The following is a 9,445-nucleotide window of genomic DNA, read 5'->3' on the forward strand; positions in this document are numbered from 1 at the left end:
GTAGTAGTGTCGTAGAGGGCGCCACATATGTATTTTTGACGGTGAAAGAATTAAGATTATATGAAGTGTAAGTTTACCCCATAAGTACAATGTTTTAAAGAAGCAAAATCCTCTGAGGAGGATTTTGATATGAAATTTTTCTTGGCTACTTCGGTGATTGACGGAAGTAATATTGGATGTATCATAACAGTGAACATAAATAAATGATCGTTAAGTGTTATCGGGTGATTTTACTACTAGTTCTTCTGTGTATATCTATGGGAGCGAAACCTGAATTAATATGTGTAATAAAACCTGTTTCAACCGTAAATGAATTATTTTATCTTTATTATATTTCTTCTTAACACACGCATTTTTCTTTCAGACCCCCGGTATTAGGGCTCATAACGCTAAAAATTGGGTGTCGATACTCGCGTGTCGCAGAGCATAGATAGGCCTTTGTGTAGTTCTGTTCGTGTTTAGCAACAAACAAGCAAACAAAATTATTTCTTCAAATAACCCTCATGAGGATACTTTGACAATCGTCATATACAAAGATGACCAGAAGAAAAAAAAATTCGCCACCGAATTGTGATACACTGAATCTGAATCAGAAGTCCTAACCTTTTCCCGCACCATGTTTTGGTAGATAAATTGGTAATATATACATTAACATCTCTCCATCTGTTGCATGTAAACCAGCCTGACTTGGCAACAAAAGTGGGTGTGTCTTATTCTATAAATTGAAGGTCCAAAACCGACATCCGTCGATTTATTTCTTTATATATTTGTTTACAAAACTTTCAATAAATATTATACTTTCAAATACTATGCAACCACAGACGTTTGGGTTAAAAGCTGTAAAATTGAAACAATCAGTCAAAAATAGGGAATCATTTCTGAACCGGACAAATTAAAAAAAAGTTTTAAGTGGCTTTTAAAACATGGGAAAAGTTGTGGTTTTGATCACCAAGTAGAGATGCTTGTGTATGTCATATCGGTGGTTGAAATAAGTTAAGGCTACTCCGGACATTTCTGTCACGGGGAAAACGATAAAAATTTGATAACATAGTAACAGAAGTTTCAGAGTTGGCCTTGTTTCTATACTCACATACAGTAGTGTACATAAATGTTAGGACAAGAGAATATTTTGTGATTCTTTCCATTTTGTGGGACTCATTCTTGCATGCCACCACAGAGTGGCAGTCTTGTAACGTTTCACTGACCCCTGGTGACAAATGAATGAGCCAATGGTTGTGCTTGACGAACATACTGATCAAAAACTTGACAATTCAAAAGTTGCTTTGAAAGAAACTTTATGAGTGTATTAAAGACATTTGGATTAAAGCTCAAAGAACATTTTGATTTAATGTATTGCAACAATGTCTGAAAGACTTTCTGCAGTTATTAAAGCAAATGGGAGATACAGAAAATATTAACTGGTTGCTGAACTCAGGTACTTCTATCTATAGGGTTTATGTTGTACTACATATGAAGATAAGAAAAAGACTGATGTTTCACCTGCGAAATATCCTCCAATGTTCTTTGAAAGTAATCTGAAATTTAATTTTTGACTTTTTTCTGACACTTTTGCACAGTACTGTAAATCAAACTTAAAGACAAGTAGAAAAGAAACTAAAGCAATCAACCATTTAATTAAAAATAAATGAATAGTTGTCACTAAACCAGGTATATTAAGGTATATTACTATTAAATAATGATTGTATAAGTAAAGAACTTTCAGTAATATCCGATTAAATTGCATTTAAAAAATTAAACCATCATCTCACAACAAAAAGAGAGGGGGGTAAACTACAAAAACATTTGTTAAAAATATATATATAGAAACGGCTCGTTTAGGTTGAAAAAAAAAATTTACGTAGAGGAGTGAACACATAATTTTTTCAATCACATTAACGCTATACATCCCAACATCAACTTCACATGTAAACAAAAAGGAAGCAATCAAATATTATTTCTTAACCTCAAAATTACAAGAACCGATACACAATTTAAAACAGAAATCCACCGAAAAAATCACCCATACTGGACTATACATTCCTCGGGACTCAGCACATGAAACAAAAGCACTCAACATACCAAGAAACCAAATAAATACAGCCATAAAACTATGCTCACCAGATAAAATTAACGATGAATTAGACAAAATAAAACAATACTTCATCAACATCAACTGCCACGACTTCTATATTGGAGAAACAAGTAGAAAAATGAAAACCAGATTTAAAGAACATAAAAAGTCATCTTCACACGTTTTCGAACACTGTAAGTCAAATAAACACAACATAACCATAGAAAACACTCAAATACTATATAAAGAACAAATATAAGCAAACGCAAAATTAAAGAAGCCTTACTTATACAAGTTAAGCCCAAAATAAACCAATACAAAGAAACACCTTTATATCTATATTAAAATATAATATAATAAATAATAATAATAAATAAAAATAAATAATATAAAATTGTATATTCAACATCTAAGCCCGCCCTCTAGATTCCGACACTCATTACACAACCCCTTTCAAACATGTGGTCAGCTTCCGGTCAGTTACCTCTCTTTCTTTGTGAACCTGACGATGACCAAAGAAGGTCGAAACGTTGTTCACTCCTCTACGTAAAAAATGTTCTCAACCCAAACGAGCCGTTTTTACATATATATTTCTCTACAAGTGGGTTTTCTCGACATCACTGATTTGTTAAAAATTTCTGAATATATTAAACCATTAAGTTCTTAGTGGTGGTATTCTCTACGGTTTATCAAGTATGTAAAGAACAATTGTTCCATTAGTCCAGTAGTTTCAACGATACGTACCTGTGATCAGTTATGCAGTTAAAAGTTGTTTTGAGATCCATGAACAGCTGGCAGACTTAAGATTTGATGCACAAGTTTACTGTGTGAGTTTTGGCATGGTTCGTTTTGTTTTGAATTTCACGCAAGGCTAAACGAAAGCTATCTGTTCCTAATTTATTAATGTAACACTAAAGAGAAGGCAGCTAGTCATCACCACCCACCACCGACTCTTGGCTACTTTTTACCAACGAACAGTGGGATTTACCGTCACATTATAATGTTCCCACGGCTGAAAGGGCGAGCATATTTGGTGGGATGGGGATTCGAACCCGCGACCCTCAGATTACGAGTCAAGTGCCTTAACCTCCTGGCCATGTCTTGACATGGAGTGTGTCTTTTTCTTGCAGAGCAGAGCCACTTTGAACTATCTGCTTTGTCCACCCTGCGGAATCAAACTCCAGATTTAAGCATTGTATGTTTTTATTGAATATATAAATTTGTCACAAAAGATATCGTCTGAGAGTTTAACTGTGGTATTTATGATCAGATAAATAATGTTGCGGTGGCTCAAAATTGGCACCTACTCTTACCAAATCTGTTTTTATGTTAACGTGATAATTAATGGTTGAGTAACTGTTCTGAAAGTTGTAAACCTTAGAAATAACTTCGGTTTTATTAGTTGCTAAGCGCACGTTACACACTGGGTTGCTTGTGCTCTCCGCTCCGTAGTTATCGAGTTCTGAATTTTAACGTTATGAGTCCTCTTTCTTGTCACTGAGCCACCAGAAGGCAGTATCATAGATACCTGGATTATACATTCGTTATATTTAATACTATGAAAAAGAAATATTTTATAACATCATGTTTTTAGTTGAAGGATAACTGTGAAGATTTTGTTTTCCAATAGCATTTGTCACGTGCTATGTTGAAGGATTTATTCTAAAAAATCATTTCATGTTTGCTGTAATTATATAATATGATTTATTGGATGATTTGCTGCAGTTAGAAAAAAATCCAATATGAAATTTAACGCAGCGTAAGATGTTGATGAGAACAATGCACATGTAATTCACTCATTCACTACATCAACTGTTATTAAGTTCATTAAAAGAAGAAATTTATTTAAATTCTCTTCTTTATTTTTTATTATAAATTTCGCGCAATGCTACACCAGGGCTATCTGCGGTAGGGGTCTCTATTTTAGTAATTTAAGACTAGAGGGAAGGTAACTAGTCATCACCACCCATTGCCAACTCTTGTACCAACAAATAGTAGGACTGACCGTCAAATTATAATGCCCCCACAGCTGAAAGGGCAAGCCTGTTTGGTGTGACGGAGATTCGACTCCGCGATCCTCAGATTAAGAGTCGAGTGCCTTAACCACGTAGCCATGCCTGTGCCCGGTGAGTAAGGTAAATCTTAAATTAGGTATTTCACCATTAGCTGAACATTTGCATAACAATAATCTAGTGGGTAAAATATGTTATTAACTCGATCTAATACTCACAATGTCAGGTATATTCATGAATGACTGGAGATAATTAGGTTTAAGAAAATTAACAATTTATTAAATAAGGACGATGGCTTAATGGGCGCGTGTGCTTTCCTTCTGGCAAAGTCACATCGGACTGTCTGTTGTGCCCATCGAGAGGGGCCAAACCCCTGATTTAAGCGTTGTAAATCCGAAGACTTACCGCTATCCAAGTGGTGGACATGAAGTCATGGAACAGTGTGTAAATAGACTGAACAGAAGATATAGGAAGTGTGTAATATGTTCGGTATACCACTCTCTGATATTGTGCTAAAAACGTCTAAACGTATAGAGTGAGTTTGAAAGTGTGGATGTGTCTCAAATAAAGCTCAAGATACAAGATAATAAAATGTGTTTAAACATTTGCGAACAAAAATATTTTAATAAAGTACACTAAAAATCATGTAACTGAAAATCATAAGCAATATGTGCGTTGTAGAGAAATCTTCTCAGGCAATATGTTCTTTGTAGAGATTCATTTTCCATTTCTTCGAAACATTGTCCTACTTTTCAGAAATTACCTTAAGTACTAATCTAAATATCCTAAAGCTCTTTATAGGTAGATAATAAATTGTCTAATTAGTGTGATATAATAAAGAACAAACACATATCAGTGTATCGTAACACCAAAACACACTGTGTGCTGACATAAATATCCCAAAGATCTGTATATAGATAATAAATCGTCCAGTTAGTATGATATAATAAAGATCTAATCATACCAATCAATCCCAGCACAGGTTAAGACATACCAATCCATTCTAGTACATAATTCTTTTCATAAGGATTTAATTTCAGGTATGGGTGATCAGGTGGAAAAAGGTTGAAAATAAATTGTCTCTCCACCGGCTAAGTAGCCAGCCCAGACGCTAAACGTACCTTTGGTAATAATGCTGTGATTACATTTTGGACAGTACTGCCATATCGTGGGCTGGAAATGGGGATTTAGGAACGATAACAACATTTGTCTGTTTCAAGTTAGTTTAGCACCATTTCCGGTCATCACTTATCACCACGAAAATTACGTTTCGGTATTTTGATAGAAAGTAAGTCATAGCCTTCTTGAAGAATTCATTTCCTGGTATGGCACCCTTTCGTTGTAATAAATAATTTATCATATCTGTTCTTCTCACATGAATTCCAACAAAAGTATCAACAGATCTCGTGCACTGTATATTACGTAACACCGCCTCTGCATGCTGGTCTTTTGGATCGACGAATCTGAACTACTGTTTTATTTCGAATCTGACAAAATCATAAAATGTTGGTGAAACCGCATACTGGTTTTCTCTCAAAATCACGGCATCCTTCGGTATTGCTACATCACTTGAACGTATATGCCTACCTATGTTGTAGTAAGGAAGGCTTTTGTACGTTTCTAATAGCTCAGTACTTGTTTCTACGGTGATTTTGAAAAACGTACGCAATTGCCAGGCAGTATGATTTGGTTTGTTTGTTTGTTTTGGAATTTCGCACAAAGCTACTCGAGGGCTATCTGTGCTAGCCGTCCCTAATTTAGCAGTGTAAGACTAGAGGGAAGGCAGCTAGTCATCACCACCCACCGCCAACTCTTGGGCTACTCTTTTACCAACGAATAGTGGGATTGACCGGCACATTATACACCCCCCACGGCTGGGAGGGTGAGCATGTTTAGCGCGACGCGGGCGCGAACCCGCGACCCTCGGATTACGAGTCGCACGCCTTACGCGCTTGGCCATGCCGGGCCGTATGATTTGGAGTACGGGCTTTCTGTTGTTAAGACGTGATAAACCATATAGTGTCGCAAATATTCCCATTTGGTTTCCTAGGCGACCTCTGCTTTTAATTATTGTAAGTGGTGGTCTATTGACATCTGTAAGAAAGAACAAAAAACCTCAAATACTTAAAATAATAGTGAAAAGTAAACTGCAACTACCCAGTAACAAAAAATTATGAATTGTCAGTTTCTCAAAATCTCTTGTTAGACCTTCGTGTGTGTTACAAATACTCAGTTTAAGACGTAATTAGCATTTGTAACACACACGAAGATCTGACAAGAAATTTTAAATCGTTGTAAAGCCATGTCGCTGGAGGAACAACTTCACGTTAATCAAAACAATACGTAATTCGGGAATTTTTATGCAGATGTGAATAAATCAATTTCACGGGTCTTACACTTTTTTTTCACTTACGTTACGTTAGTTAACTACTTAAATTACTGTTGGAGTATTCAGTTATTAATTATATTTTTAATATACGACAAACTGCTGCTTCAAATGGGAGAACAGCTCATTGTAAGTTAGATAACAAAGCCACATAAGGCTATCGGAGAATCGAGCCCTGTATTTTAGCACCGTATGTCCTTAGACTAACTGTTGTCTTGCAAGGAAACTTGTTGTAAGTTAAATTTATTAAGTTATACTTAACAACGCCAAGAATAATGCTAGTTTTATGAAATAAAATGGTGTAAATTAACTAGTTAAATTGAAAAACAAGTCTGAATGTTAATATTTCATAGAAACATGTATAGCAAATACATCTTACCTGAATTAACAGTAACAAGATCACTGGACAAGTTGTTGGATTTAACATCAACTAGGTAACTTTTGACAGTTTCGTACCTTAGTTGTATGAAGGATAATTTGCCAAATAACTATTGTCGAGGTAAGCAAAATAGCAAACAGCTTCCAAGAGGGCATTTCGTTCGCAAGTCTTTCTGTTCCAACCGTCCCAGTAGTTCCAAACTCAACTTTAAGAAAAAGAATGAATATTTATATCATAACAAACGAATAATAAAAGACTGAAACATTCTATAGATAAAGTTCAACGACGTGCTGATTTGATGAGTTACTGCGTTTTGTTCTATGAAACAACCAGCCAGTCACTCCAATTAAATCAACATACTTGCCGTCAGTAACTTCTGACTCGTTATATCAAACTGTTCATTTGATTTTTCAGTTAGCTTTCTCTAACAGTGTTTAAAAATATAATATTCAAATTAATCTATATAAATATAATAGTAATGTCTGTGATACGTCCACGTATCTACTTCACTGAGTGCCGATGGATCCTCACGGAAAATGGTTCATTAGGTCCACGCAGGGAACATTAAGATTTTCAGTTTTTACTTGTTTGTGGGTTTTTTTACCGCTACTTCACCCCCTGTTAATGAACCTTCACCAAATTTGGCATGGATTTTTTTTTTTTTTTGTTAATGTGGAGATACATGTAAAATTATGGTTTCACCAGGGGTCAGGTACTCCATCTAGTATTAGGTAAAATACCTGTTTTATTAAAATAAGGAAGTTTTTTGTTTATGATACGTCTATAGTTGGTAAATACACAGCATATTAATATCACTAGAACGACTTATTCGTAAAACTACATATAATTCTTAATAACGGCTCTAAACGTTTTTCCTCACTTGATATTTTTTACCTTTGTTCTGTAATAGATGAATCCTAGTTAAATTTGATAAATCATTTGGGAGATATATATTCTAATTTCATCAGATTTGGTTTATTGTACAGAGTAGTTTATAAAATATTAGTAGTTTTACTACAACAAAAATACAATATTTATTGCGTTGTTAATGGAATTAAAACTGACATTTTTTTGAAGATGTTGTTCACTGGTTTATTGTGCGAAAACCATAAGTTAGCTAGTTTTAGATTACGTGCAACCATGTATATCTAAATATGTAAACATTATTTTTGTCGTATTGTAACAAAGCTTCAATATTCGAAAATATCGCCACAACGGTAATGACAACAGTTCTCAATTACAGTAAAGACGTTCTGGTGTAAGGACAAACAATAAAGAAAAACTGCCAAAATGCTGTGCTAATATTTTCACAATGGTGTTTCTCTGTTCACTACGTCACTTGGAGATGGTCGATGCATTGTTATGCCAAAGGAGAGTCGATGGATACTCATTCCAAAAGATGATTTTACATTCGCCTTTACACTTTGGGCTTTAACTTTTGAAGTTGTCCCCCAGTGAAATAGTGGTGAGTTTATGTATTTACAACGCTAAGATCCAGGGTTCGATTACCCACAATGGATACAATAGATAGCCAAATGTGCCATGTTGCTTAAAAAACTTTTTAAGGTGAAATTTAGTTAAGTTTAACATGTTTAAAGTGATTAACTACAGTTTTATCATTTAAGTAGTATCAACATAATATTGCCACAATAATACAAATTATCACTACATGCTACAATAATATTGTTATAATAGTCGTGTTAAGAATAAAATAACATCCTAATGAGTATGCATACATCTTACTGTTTTTAATACTGAAATTAATACCTGGTCAGAATATAAAAGCCAAACAAACCTGGTCAGAATATAAAAGCCAGATAAACCTGGTCAGAATCCTTAGAATAATTAGTGATTAATTCTCATCGAATATTCCTGAACTATAGAACCATTATAGAATATTTTGGAACGCTAGGCCAAATAATTTAGGCCTAGAAATCTATAAAGTGCCGAAACTTTTTGAAATATAGATCGGAGATCAGTGAACTTACTAGAATCGAGCTTTCCAGGAACGATGGGATAATGTTCGTGTACGGAAGTTTTTACAGATTAAACGTTTCTAGAGTAATGCAATAGTATATATATGACACTAAAGATGGTGTAATGGTGGTACTGCTTGCAAAATCTTAACTGACCGTTGAAAGTCATCATCTCGAGGTTTAAGAAAATCACGACGGTTAAAAGAAAAAAAAAGTGAAATTATATTTGACGGTGAAATTTAACTTGTTAAAAAGAAATTCTTGACTCTGTCCAAATAGGTTAATTTTTAACATTTTCATGATTGTGTCAATATTGCTTCATAATTCTGCAAATATTGTTAGATTAATAATTGTATAAATATTGTCTATGTAAAACTATTCTTATTGTGATTGAATACATTTGTGAATAATTATTATTATAAATTGTCTTGTTTGTTCGTATATCGATCGGTAATTTCTACTGTAACAAATACAAAATACTCTTCAACCTCACAGCAGACGAGGTATATATTTTTAAACAAACGTATTTTCAGCGCCGCCAAGACTATCTATCAAAAATGTTTTGGTACATTTTTTTTAGAAGACTGAATAGCTTCGATAATGGTGACTTTTATCACTTTA

General features: G+C 34.3%; 1 pseudogene across 1 annotated transcript; it reads right to left on the bottom strand.

The window, feature by feature from the left end:
• Positions 1–3,971: 3,971 nt before the first annotated feature.
• LOC143227321 (galactoside 2-alpha-L-fucosyltransferase Sec1-like) lies at positions 3,972–8,239 on the bottom strand (annotated as a pseudogene). The gene is made up of 4 exons (XR_013014987.1): positions 8,160–8,239; positions 6,849–6,925; positions 6,005–6,177; positions 3,972–5,551 (listed from the first exon to the last, which is right to left on the bottom strand). The product of XR_013014987.1 is annotated as a galactoside 2-alpha-L-fucosyltransferase Sec1-like (transcript).
• Between the last annotated feature and the right edge of the window lie 1,206 nt (positions 8,240–9,445).

Source organism: Tachypleus tridentatus, chromosome 9 (assembly GCF_004210375.1).
Source record: "Tachypleus tridentatus isolate NWPU-2018 chromosome 9, ASM421037v1, whole genome shotgun sequence".
In the NCBI taxonomy this organism is placed as follows: Eukaryota; Metazoa; Arthropoda; class Merostomata; order Xiphosura; family Limulidae; genus Tachypleus; species Tachypleus tridentatus.